This window comes from Macaca nemestrina, chromosome 8, assembly GCF_043159975.1.
Source record: "Macaca nemestrina isolate mMacNem1 chromosome 8, mMacNem.hap1, whole genome shotgun sequence".
NCBI lineage: Eukaryota > Metazoa > Chordata > Mammalia > Primates > Cercopithecidae > Macaca > Macaca nemestrina.
The window spans coordinates 71,464,451-71,477,714 of record NC_092132.1 but is presented as its reverse complement, the minus strand read 5'-3'; positions in this window follow the sequence as shown (position 1 = coordinate 71,477,714).

The following is a 13,264-nucleotide window of genomic DNA, read 5'->3' as shown; positions in this document are numbered from 1 at the left end:
ATGGAGTTATTACTCAAATCAACCTCGCTGAAGGCTCAAAGGTTAGAGGTTTTTGAAAAACAGTTTGATGGGCAGCTGGCTAGTGTATGGGTGCTACTGATCGGTTGGGGATGCAATCATAGGGGTGTGAAAAATGGTCCTTATGCACTGAGTCTGCTTCTGGGTGGAAGCCACAGGACCAGTGGAGTCAGAGGTCCAGGTTGGGCCATCCGGTTGTTAGAAATGCAAAAGCCGGAAAAGACATCTCCAAAGACCAATCTTCATTTCTACAATGGTGATGTTATCTACAGGAGTAACTGGGGGAGTTGCAAATCTATGACCTCCAGAATAATGACTGAATTCAGGCCACTTTCATTCACCTAACTTGGTGGCCTTTTATTAGTTTCATGAGGGCAGTTTAGTTTTGGGGGGGATGATGATTTTTTTTTTCTTAAACTTTTAAGTTCACGGGTACATGTGCAGGATGTGCACACAGGTAAGTATGTACCATGGTGGTTTGCTGTACAGATCATCCCAATACCTAGGTATTAAGCCCAGCATCCATTAGCTATTCTTCCTGATGCTCTCCCTCCCCCACCCCCATCCTGTTTTATTTATTTATGTTATTATTTTTTTTTTGAGATAGGGTCTTGCTCTGTCACCCAGACTGGAGGCTGGAGTGCAGTGGCACAATCTCTGCTCACTGCAACCTCTGCCTCCTGGGTTTAAGCAATCCTCCCACCTCAGGCTCCAAGTAGCTGGGATTACTGGGGTGTGCCACCATGCTCAGCTAATTTTTGTGTTTTTTGTAGAGACAGGGTTTCGCCATGTTGCCCAGGCTGGTCTCGAACGCCTGAGCTCAAGCGATCTGCCTGCCACGACTTCTCAAAGTGCTGGTATTACAGGCATGAGCTACCGCGCTCAGCCCTATCCTGTTTTTTGATAGGTGCATTGCAAGCATCCAAAGCTCTGCCCTCAATGGGCACTATATATGTACTTTTAAAAATTATTATTTTTATTTATTTATTTTTATTTATTGAGACGGAGTCTCCCTCTGTTGCCCAGGCTGGAGTGCAGTGGCACGATCTGGGCTCACTGCAAGCTCTGCCTCCCGGGTTCACACCATTCTCCTGCCTCAGCCTCCTGAGTAGCTGGGACTACAGGCATCCGCCACCACGCCCGGCTTTTTTTTTTTTTTTTTCCTTCTGTATTTTTAGTAGAGACGGGGTTTCACCATGTTAGCCAGGATGGTCTCAGTCTCCTGACCTCGTGATTCGCCCGCCTCGGCCTCCCAAAGTGCTGGGATTACAGATGTGAGCCACCGTGCCCGTCCTCTCTCTTCTCTTCCCTCCGTCTGTCCCTTCTTTCTTTCTTTCTTTTTTTTTTTTTTTTGACAGTCTCCCTCTGTCACCCAGGCTGGAATGCAATGGCGCGATCTTGGCTCACTGCAACCTCCGCCTCCCTGGTTCAAGCAATTCTTCTGCCTCAGCCTCACGAGTAGCTGGGATTACAGACACGACGCCCAGCTAATTTTTGTGTTTTTAGTAGAGAAGGGGTTTCACCATGTTGGCCAGGCTGGTCTGGAACTTCCGATTTCAGGTGATCCAACCGCCTCGGCCTACCAAAGTGCTGGGATTACAGGTGTGAACCACTGTCCCTGGCCCATCTTTGCTTTCTTAGAATAAACATTACTTAATCATGGTATAATGGTCCTTGACTACAGTCTGGGTTTAATTTGTTAGTATTTTATTCAGGAATATTGCTTCTATTTGCCTGTGGACCTCTTTTTTAGGGGGTGGCATTCTCATGGTTTATCAGGATTATATCAGCTTGGTAACATTGACTTGGAAATTTGTCATTTTTTTCTATATGCTAGAACAGTTTAGTGTGGGAATCATGTTACTTAAAGATTAAAATACACTCAACCATAAAACAGTCATCTCATGCCTCTTTGGAAGAGATATCTTAACAATTACTTCACTTTCTTCCATGGTTGTTGGTCTATTCACATTTTGTCTTAGGTTAAGTTTTATAATTATTTTCCCAGAAAATCACGCACTTACAATGTAAAAGTTTTTGGTATGGTATAAGTAATAATCGCTTGTGGTCTAAAAGACTTTTCTCTATTTCTGGGTATATAACCTTTCTCATAGCAACATATCTATGCATTTTTGCTTCCTTATTTTTTCCCTTGGTATGTCCTACAAGTTCATCTACTGTTTTGAACCAGCTTTCTTATATTCTGATTTACTGAGTCCTATTTTCTAATTGTTTCTATTTTTGCTAATTCTTTTATCCACTTTCCTTAGCATTGTCTTCAGATTTTTTGAATTTAGTCACTTTTCTTTACTATTTTGATGTCTAAATGTTCAATAGGGCCTTTTGAGTTTATACCTACCCAAATTGCTGATCATATGGTAATTCTATTTAACTTTTATTAAAAGAACTGCCAAACTTTATCACAGCAGCTGGACCATTTTACATTCCCACCAGCAATGCATACATCCTAGACAATATTTGCTATTGTAGCTATGGTATCTCATTGTGGTTTTGATTAGAATTTCCCTGATGACTCATGACTTGAGCATCTTTTCATGTATTGTTGAGGTTATTAATATATCTTCTTTGGAGAAATGACTATTCAGAAGCCTATTCATTTTTCATAGAGTGCCAAAGACTATTCATTTTTCATAGAGTGCCAAATATCTAGATTGGCAATTAACAATCTAGAACCCAGCTTTCCTACTTCCAATTCGGTATCCTTTTCTGAAAGTGGGAGACTGGATGATGTGCAGACATCCCCAGTTAGGCTACTTAAGATCAAATCTTTTATTTCAGCACTTATACACAGTTAAGATGTAACACCAAAGGATCCAGAGGAATGTAATTGAGACACTACCCCTACACATCAATAAATTCAACCCCATAAACATTTACTGAATGCTCACTATGTGTAAAGCATCTGTGCTTGGCACTGGGGGAGATACTGAGATAAACACAACAAACAAGGCCAGGTGCAGTGGCTCACACCTGTAATCCCAGCACTTTGGGAGGCCCAGGGGGGAATATCAAGAGGTCAGGAGTTCAAGACCAGCCTGGACAATATGGTGAAATCCCGTCTCTACTAAAAATACACAAATTAGCTGGGCGTGGTGGCACGCACCTGTAGTCCCAGCTACTCGGGAGGCTGAAGCAGAAGAATTGCTTGATCCCAGGTGGCAGAGGTTGCAGTGAGTTGAGATAGTGCCACTGCACTCCAGCCTGGGCAACAGAGTGAGACTCTGTCTCAAAAAAACAAAAAACAGAAACAAAAAACAAATTAGCTGGGCGTGGTGGCAGGTGCCTGTAATCCCAGCTACTTGGGAAGCTAAGGCAGGGAGAACTGCCTGCACCTGGGAGGCAGAGGTTGCAGTGAGCGGATATCGCACCACTGTACTTCAGCCCGGGCAATGGAGTGAGACTCCGTCTTAAAAACAAACAAACCCCACTCCTACTCTCATTCCTGCTGTCTTACAATCTAGTCTTTAGAAGATATATATAGGACAAAAACTGCCACTAGGAAAATAACGAAAACGTAGTTACATTTGAAAACAAATCGTGTAACTTTAAATCATGGTTTCATAAGCTTTTGGCCTTTTATGACTCAAAGTACAGCCATTCCACCAGTCCATGTCACTTCATGGACCCAAATCTTTAGGAATAGGTTTTCATCAGACAATACCACCACTGTAAGGATATGGTGGTACTTTATCAGGTAGATACTACACTTGTCCAGAACAGGAAAATCATCTTTCAGTGTGATGTTGCAAAAACACCAACAAGTTGGAGTCACAATGCTTAAATCCTGTCTACTTTGAGTGGAGTAACAGAGATGATGTTTTGCATTGTATGACAGCGTTTTATAAAATCCATTTGAATTACAATTTTGATGCAGCTTCTTTCTTCAAAAAGCAAATGCTTGGTGACTGCTTTACCAAAGAAAATTGAATAGAGGTTACCTTTTGAAATTAGTGTTTTCACAAATATACCAGAAAGAAATATTTGAAGTCATGTTAAAGAAAATTTGATTGATTACTTTTATTTCCAAGGTTAGGCTTGCAACTTTAAATTTGGTTCTGTGATGTGACCGCTATCTGAGCCAGTTACTGGTTATGTGAGAAAGCTACTCTTAATTTCTTTAGTTGTGCATCGTCTTCCAACCCAGCCTGGCCACTCACCTCTATTCAGAAGGTTTGGATAAAAAACCATTTTACTGACTATTGCAAGACACTGAAAGAAAAGTATCTCCCACCACTGAGGCTATTCAAAAGAACATTTATTATAAGCTCTAAAGGCAGTTCCAGACACATTTGGAGCAACAATAGCCTTATTAAAGATGATGTTCATTTATATAGAAATATTATATATTTATTAAAGTATTTATGTTATAGGCACATCTCATGCATTAATTCCCTACCTCAGTTTGCCGTTTTAATATTCTGTATATTGTGTATTTGAATACTTTAACAAAGATGACTTTCACTTCTTGGTGTCTTTCTCTAAAATCTGAGCACCATGTTTGTTCTAATTAACCTGAACTACAATCTGGATCTAGAATCTCACTGCAAGTCAGCTTGTAACCTTAAATTCTCATGGTTTTGTCTTGGACTCTTGTTTTTCAAAAAAACCTCCACACCGAAAATCAAAAGGGAACATAATGGGATTCAAATGGTGGCTTTAAGAAACTAAAGAAACCTGAATTTTCAAAAATCATTGAATGAAATTATGGAAAGACAAAAACTGCTCTTGATGGTCTGAAGAAAATGCACTTTCCAATTCAAAATTATACTTCATGGAAGCACATTCTTGCCATTTTCTACAGCAGAAATGATGCTACACTGATTTAAAAGATATTTGATAAGTCTACATCAAAATGCCTATAGTTAAAATCCTACTGATGTATTAACAAAACAAAACAAAACACTAACAGTGGATTGGAGGCAGTTAGTATGTGTAGGTAGGATTAACCACAAGCTTTACCTCATGTAAAAAGGAGGCTCTGATGAGATCTTAGCTAATTCTGATTAAAAAGTCACCAAATTTGAATTCTTCTTATCCTCACCTGTCATCTTATGCATGCTTTTCTAAATAATGAAGCAACAAAGCCTATCTCAAGTCTTAGTATATAAAATATATGTAGGTCAAATGTAACAAAGTTTTTTATATTAAAATAACTGCAAGCATCTAACACTATAAAGAGGGTGACATGGTTTGGCTGTGCCCCACCCAAATCTCATCTTGAATTCCCACGTGTTGCGGGAGGGACCCAGTGGGAGGCAATTGAATAATGGGGGGCAGGTCTTTCCCATGTTGTTCTCATACAGTGAATAAGTCTCATGAGAGCTGATTATCTTAGAAAAGGGGAGTTTCTCTGCACAAGATCTCTTCTCTGGTATGCTGGCGTGTGAGATGTGCCTTTCACCTTCCACCATGATTATGAGGCCTCCACAGCCACATGGAAACATAAGTTAATTAAACCTTTTTTTTTTTTTGGTAAATTGCACAGTGTCGGGTAGGTCTTTATCAGCAGCATGAAAATGGACTAATACAGTAAATTGGTACCAGGAGGGTGGGGCGCTGCTGAAAAGGTACCCGAAAATGTGGAAGTGACTTTGAAATGGGGTAACAGGCAGAGGTTGGAACAGTTTGGAGGGCTCAGAAGACAGAAAAATGTGGTAAAGTTTGGAACTTCCTAGAGACTTGTTGAATGGCTTTGCCCAAAATGCTGATAGCAATATGGACAATAAAATCCAGGCTGAGGTGGTCTCAGATGGAGAGGGGGAACTTGTTGGGGACTAGAGTAAAGGAGACTCTTGACATGTTTTAGCAAAGAGACTGGTGGCATTTTGCCCCTGCACTAGAGATTTTTGGAACTTTAAACCTGAGAGAGATGATTTAGGGTATTTAGTGGAAAAAATTTCTAAGCAGCAAAGCATTCAAGAGGTGACTTGGGTGCTGTTAAAGGCATTCAGTTTTTTGTTTTTTGTTTTTGTTTTTAGGCATTCAGTTTGATAAGGGAAGCAGAGCATAAAAGTTCAGAAAATTTGCAGCCTGAAAATGCAATAGAAAAGAAAATTCCATTTTCTGAGGAGAAATCTAAGCCTGTGGCAGAAATTTGCATAAGTAACAAGGAGCGGATGTTGATCCCCAAGACAATGGGAAAAATGTCTTCAGGGCATGTCAGAGGTCTTTGTGGTGGCCCCTCTCATCACAGGCCTGGAGACCTAGGAGGAAAAAGTGGTTTCAGGGTGGGCACAGGGGCTCATGCCCGTAATCTCAGCACTTTGAGAGGCTGAGGTGGGCGGATCACTTGAGGTCAGGAGTTTGAAACCAGCCTGGCTAAAATAGCAAAACCCTGTCTCTACAAAAAATACAAAAATTAGCCAGGCGTGTCAGCACGGCATGTGCCCATCATCCCAGCTACTCAGGAGGCTGAGGCAGGAGAAGCACTTGAACCTGCAAGGCAGAGGTTGCAGTGAGCTGAGATTGTGCCACTGCACTCTAGCCTGGGCAAGAGTGACTCTGAAAAAACAGCGGTTTCTGGGACTGGGCTCAGGGTCCCCATGCTGTGTGAAGCCTGGGCACTTAGTGCCATGCGTCCTAGTCACTCCAGCCATAGCTGAAAGGGGCCAACATAGAGTTTGGGCCGTGGCTTCAGAGAGTGCAAGCCTCAAACCTTGGCAGCTTTCACATGGTGTTGAGCCTCCAAGTGCACAGATGTCAAGAATTGAGGTCTGGGAACCTCTGTCTAGATTTTAGAAGATACATGGAAATGCATGGAAGTCCAGGCAGAAGTTTGCTGCAGGGGCAGGGGTCTCATGGGGAACCTCTGATAGGACAATGTGGAAGAAAAATGTGAAATCAGAGTTGGGTGTGGTGGCTCACTCCTGTAATCCCAGCACTTTGGGAGGCCGAGAAGGGTGGATCACCTGAGGTTAGGAGTTCGAGACCGGCCTGGCCAACATGGTGAAACCCCATCTCTACTAAAAATACAAAAACATTAGCCGGGCATGGTGGCAACATGCCTGTAATCCCAGCTACTTGGGAGGCTGAGGCAGGAAAACTGCTTGAACCCGGGAGATGGAGGTTGCAGTGAGCTGAGATTGCACCACTGCACTCCAGACTGGAGAGTGAAACTCTGTCTCAAAAAAAAAAAAAAAAAAAAAAAAAAAAAGAATAAAGAAGAATGTGGAGTCAGAGGCCCCCACACAGAGTCCCTACTGGGGCACTCCTAGAGTAGCTGTGAGAAGGCCATCCTCCAGACCCCAGAATGGTGGATCCACTGACAGCTTGCCCTGTGTGCCTGGAAAAGTTGGAGACACTCAATACCAGCCCATGAAAGCAGTCAGAAGGGAGGCTGTACCCTGCAAAGCCACAGGGGTGGAGCTGCCCACGTGAACTCACCTCTTGCATCAACATGATGTGGATGTGAGACATGGAGTCAAAGGAGATAATTTTGGAGCCATGACTACCCCACTGGATTTCGGACTTGCATAGGGCCTGTAGCCCCTTTGTTTTGGTCAATTTCTCCCATTTGGAATGGCTGTATTTACCCAATGCCTATTCCCCCATTGTATCTAGAAAGTAACTAACTTGCTCTTGATTTTACAGGCTCATAGGTGGAAGAGACTTGCCTTGTCTCAGATAAGACTTTGGACTGTGGACTTCTGAGTGAATGCTGAAATGAGTTATAGTGGGACTGTTGCGAAGGCATGATTCTTTTTTTTTTTTGAGACAGCGTTTTGCTCTGTCGTCCAGGCTGGAGTGCAGTGGTACAATCTCAGTTCACTGCAACCTCTGCCTCCCGGGTTCAAGCAATTCTCCTGTCTTAGTTTCCCTACTGGCTGGGATCACAGGCGTCTGCCACTATGTCTGGTTAATTTTGGTATTTTTAGTAAAAACGGGGTTTTGCCATGTTGGTCAGGGTGGTCTCAAACCCCTGACCTCAAGTGATCCTCCTGCCTTGGCCTCCCAAAGCGCTGGGATTACAGGTGTGAGCCACCACGTCTGGCCCATGATTGGTTTTGAAATGTGAGGACATGAGATTTGGGAGGGGCCAGGAGTGGAATGATATATATGGTTTGGCTGTTTCTCCACCCAAATCTCATCTTGAACTCTCACATGTTGTGGGAGGGACCCAGTAGGAGGTAACTGAATCATGGGGGCTGGTCTTTCCTATACTGTCCTTGTGATAATGAGTAAGTCTCAGATCTGATGGTTTTAAAAATCTAATTCTGATGTACCTGTGTCTGTCCTATATGAGAATACCATCATACAAAAATACAAAATTTATAGAATAATTTGATGATTAAGAACATGAGATCTCAAAGCAACTTTAAAATTTCCCCAGCTGGGTGCAGTGGTGTGTGCCTTTAGTCCCAGCTATGGGAGGCTGAGGCAGGGTGATCGCTTGAGGCCATGAGTGGAAGTCTGCAGTGTGCTATGATTGTGCGCCTATGAATAGCCACTGCACTTCAGCCTGGGCAACACAGTGGAGACCATGTCTGTTAAAAAAAAAAAAAAAAAAAACCAATTAAAAAAACTTGAGGGTGAAGGAATCAAACTACAGAATGAGGATGTAAACTGAATACTCCACAGGGCATTAAAAGTTCATCTTCTGTTTTCAGCTAGAGATCCACAAAGGAGATAAATCATGTATGTGCCTAATTCAGGATAACTTACCACATTAGTACATGAATGCAAAGTAAGTTGGAGGTTCACCTGGCATTAAATATATTGGCATGAAATCATAGCACATAAATTTTCCTTTATATCAGCAGTGACTGACAACCAGAGCTAAAACAGGATTTTCTCTATATAGCGGGCAATAAAAACAACTACAAGAATTCTAAATTCATCTAGCTGATATATTTAGTAATGACTGTAATACTTCATGCTTAATCCAGAGGCAGCAAAAAGTCCCATTTTCTCTCTAGTTCATAATTCTAATCTGACCATCTGTAATGTTACACAATCTTAGGCTTAAGCAACATCCACAAACACAATCTTGTTCATTAATTTTTTAAAAGTTGGTAAACATTACCTTATAGATGGATGTGTAACCTCCTAATTCTATAGATGTAAAATGGAGGCCCAGGGCCTTGTTCAAGGTTGCATGGCTAATCAACACAAGATCCCAGACTTTCTCACTCTCAGGTTGGTATGCTAATATACCACAATATTTCTAAGCTAATAAATATTTGTTTAAATACACCATGGCTGGGCGTGGTGGCTCATGCCTGTAATCTCAGCACTTTGGGAGGCCAAGGCAGGTGGATCACAAGGTCAGGAGATCGAGACTATTCTGGCCAACATGGTGAAACTCTGTCCTGTTAAAAATACAAAAATATTAGCTGGGTGTGGTGGTATGCACCTGTAGTCCCAGATATTCGGGAGGCTGAGGCAGGAGAATCACTTGAACCCTGGAGGTGGAGGTTGCAGCGAGCCGAGACTGCGCCACTACACTCTAGCCTGGTGACAGAGCGAGACTCCATCTCAAAAATAAACAAACAAACAAATAAATACACCATTAGGTTTAATACTTAAAAGAGTTAAGCCTAATAGCAATATAAAACCTTATGACAAATATAACTGGCCTGGAAATAAACCAGATTTATATACTGCAAAAAAAACACAATACACAAAAGATTAATGGCATCTCTGACTACCGGACATTAAGTGTTCTATCAATATAATCTATGTACACACTCTTTACTTTTAAACAGCAATTTAAAAAAGCATTTTTTTTTTTTTGACATGAGTCTCGCTTTGTCTCCCAGGCTGGAGTGCAATGGCGTGATCTTGGCTCGCTGCAACCTCCACCTCCCAGGTTTAAGTGATTCTCCTGCCTCAGCTTCCCGAGTAGCGGGGATTACAGGCATGTGCCACCATGCCTGGCTAATTTTTTATATTTTTAGAAACAGGATTTCACTATGTTGGCCAGGCTGAACTCCTGACCGCAAGTGATCTGCTCACCTCAGCCTCTCAAAGAGCTGGATTACAGGTGTGAGCCACTGTGCCCAGCCAAGAATTTCTTTTTTTCAGAGACAGGATCTTGCTGTGTCACCCAGCTGGAGTGCTGCAGTGTGATCTCAGGTCACTGCGACCTCCACCTCTGTGGTTCAAGTGATCCTCCTGCCTCAGCCTCCTAACTGGCACTACAGGCACATGCCACTGCACCCAGTTAATTTTTGTATTTTTAGTAGAGATGGGGTTTCACTATGTTCCCCAAGCTGGTCTTGAACTCCTGGCCTTAAGTGATCCTCCAACCTCAGCTTCCCAAAGTGCTGGGAAAACAGGCATGAGCCACTGTGCCTGGCCATTAAACAATAATTTCATATTATTTCTCAGAATATGTGCACTATTTTCAAATAGCATTGATAAGCTTAGCAAAATTACACTAAGATGACAGCTCCATGCATAGTAAGATGTCTCTAAATGTATTTCTTTGTTAGCATGAGCTGAATTTGCCACCTAAGATAAATCCTTTTTCACAGTATCAACAAATATCTCCCTACTTTTAAGCAGAGATTGGCTGGGTATGGTGGCTCACACCTGTAACACCAGCACTTCGGGAGGCTGAGACGGGAGGACTGCTTGAACCCAGGAGTTTGAGATGAAGCTGGGCAACAAAGTGAGACTCTGTATCTACAAAAGATTAAAAAGAAAAAAAAAAATCAGCCAGGCGTGGTAGTGCATGCCTGTAGTTCTAGCTACTTGGTAGCCCAGGAGGCCAAGGTTGCAGTGAGTGGTGATCACACCACTGCACTCCAGTGTGGGCAACAGAGCAAGACTCTCTAAAAAACAAAACGAAAAAATAAAATAAAATAGGAAGACTATCTTGATAATAACTGCATGAAAGATAAGCAATTTAAAAAGTATAACCTAGTGTAAAAATGAAATAACTGAATAATAGAAAGAATTTTGTGGTAATTTTTATGCAGAAAAAAAATACAGAATCTGCACATAATTTGAAAAGTAAACTAATCACCAAGTGTCAGAGAACTTAAGATTTCAGTGTTATATCTTAAATTTAACCAAGTAAAAATTTCCCATATTCAATCATATGGCAGAAATGTCCTGAGGCAGTTTAACAAATCCTCAGAAAATTAAGGCTAAAAGAAAAATAAATAAATAAGGCTAAAATAAAAAAAAATAGAAAAAACAGAAAATTAAGGCTAAAAAAAAAATCAAACACCAAGTGTTCATCATACCTTTCAGTCAACTCAGCCTTTATTAACGTGCAAGCACCATGTGCTTCAAGATATACAGGCTTACCTAGTCTTTGATTCAGTTTTAATGTCTTAAGGTTATTCTGATTCCAACACATAAAATAACCTATAAAAACTGGTCAAAGTTAAACTTTATTTCTAGCTATGACCTAGAAATAGCTAGTGAGTTAATAGTGAATTAATAAATAGTGAGTTAATAAAGTAATAAAGTTAATAGTGACCTAGAAATAGGTCATAGCTATTTTTTCTTTTTTGAGACGGAGTTTTGTTCTCATCGCCCAGGCTGGAGTGCAGTGGCACCATCTTGGCTCACTGCAACCTCTGCCTCCCAGGTTCAAGCAATTCTCCTGCATCAGCCTCCCAAGTAGCTGGGATCACAGGTGAGTGCCACCACATCCAGCTAATTTTTCTATTTTTAGTACAGATGGAGTTTCACCATGTTGGCCAGGCTGCTCTTGAACTCCTAACCTCAAGTGATCCACCCGCCTCAGCCTCCCCAAGTGCTGGGATTACAGGCATGAGCCACTGCGCCTGGCCTGACCTTGACTTTTGAAATCATCATTCAGGTTTATACTTGGCATTATTTGTCACCAAGTGGCAGAATATAATTCTTGTACTTGATAAATAATCTTCTATACTAAAATATGTAACAGTATAGCTTAAGAAGTTGCTAAGGCGGCTCTGGGCGCACTGCCTAGAAGTTAGCCCTGCTCTGCAAGGAGTAGCTTAAAAAAAAGTTACTAAAAATATGTAATTTATATTTAACTCCTTTCAATAAGCTGGAATGTATAATGTTTAAGTACAAGAGGAAAAATTTCTTTTGTGTATGGTTTTTGCAGTTTCCAGAAAAGCTGGTCCATATCAGGCCAGTCTTCTCTTTTTTTCTTTTGAGACAGTCTTGCTCTCTCACCCAGGTTGGAGTGCAGTGGTGCGATCTCGGCTCAGTGTCACCTCCACCTCCCAGGTTCAAGCGATTCCCATGTCTCAGCCTCACAAGTAGCTGGGATTACAGGCGTGTGCCACCATGGCCTGGCTAATTTTTGCATTTTTAGTAGACGGCGTTTTGCCATGTTGGCCAGGCTGGCCTCAAGTGATCTACCCGCCTCGTCCTCCGAAAGTGCTGGGATTACAGGTATAAGCCACCGAGCTCAGCCATATTAAGTCAGTCTCAAATAAGCTGAAGACTTAAGTTTACAGACCCTATAATGACAACTTTGTTCCACCTCTGAGATAAAGACAATACTAAACCCATCAGGAGTGCTTCTTTTCCCATGCATAAGGAATGATGCTGTCATATTTTTTCAAAAAAGTTTTTGGCTGCTTAATAGAAAAGCTGAATGAGCTTGATTTCAGTAGAAGACCCACTGATTATGGGTATATTTATTGGGACATATTTTAATAGAAGATAATTCATGTAGGATATCTTCAATGCATTATAAGATTTTCACTGTATCTCTTCACATGTTATTCTATAACATTCTAACTGGATGGAGAAAGACTGGAATAGTTCAGAAACGTGTAGCTTTTAAGATCTGAATAAAGTTAATAGTGAGTCTTTTAAAACACATTTAAACAACTGGAAGTGTAATCACAACAAGGGACTATGAAGGAAGAATAAAAATTGCAAAAGACACTTTATAGTCAATGCAAATACAGTACTTTGAATTATCCGAAATGTATAATGCACAAGAACTCTAAGTCATGTAGTTTACTTGTTGACCATCTGGCTACAGTTCAGTTACTTCTGCAAAAGCTATACCTAGTAACCTTCCAAAATTGTTTTTAAATAAAGTTCTTAAATTATAGCAATAAACAAAAGGACAAAGCACACTTAAAGAATACTGCAGTTTATCAAAAGACATAAGAAATTTCAACTCATACTTGGAGAGTTATAAAAATGTTTTGGCTAAGTTATAAACATGTTTATAATGCAATTATTCGCATAACTCTAGTAATGCTAACGGCAGCTATAAGATCAGAATAGGTTTCTAAAAAACCACTAAAAACATAAAAAT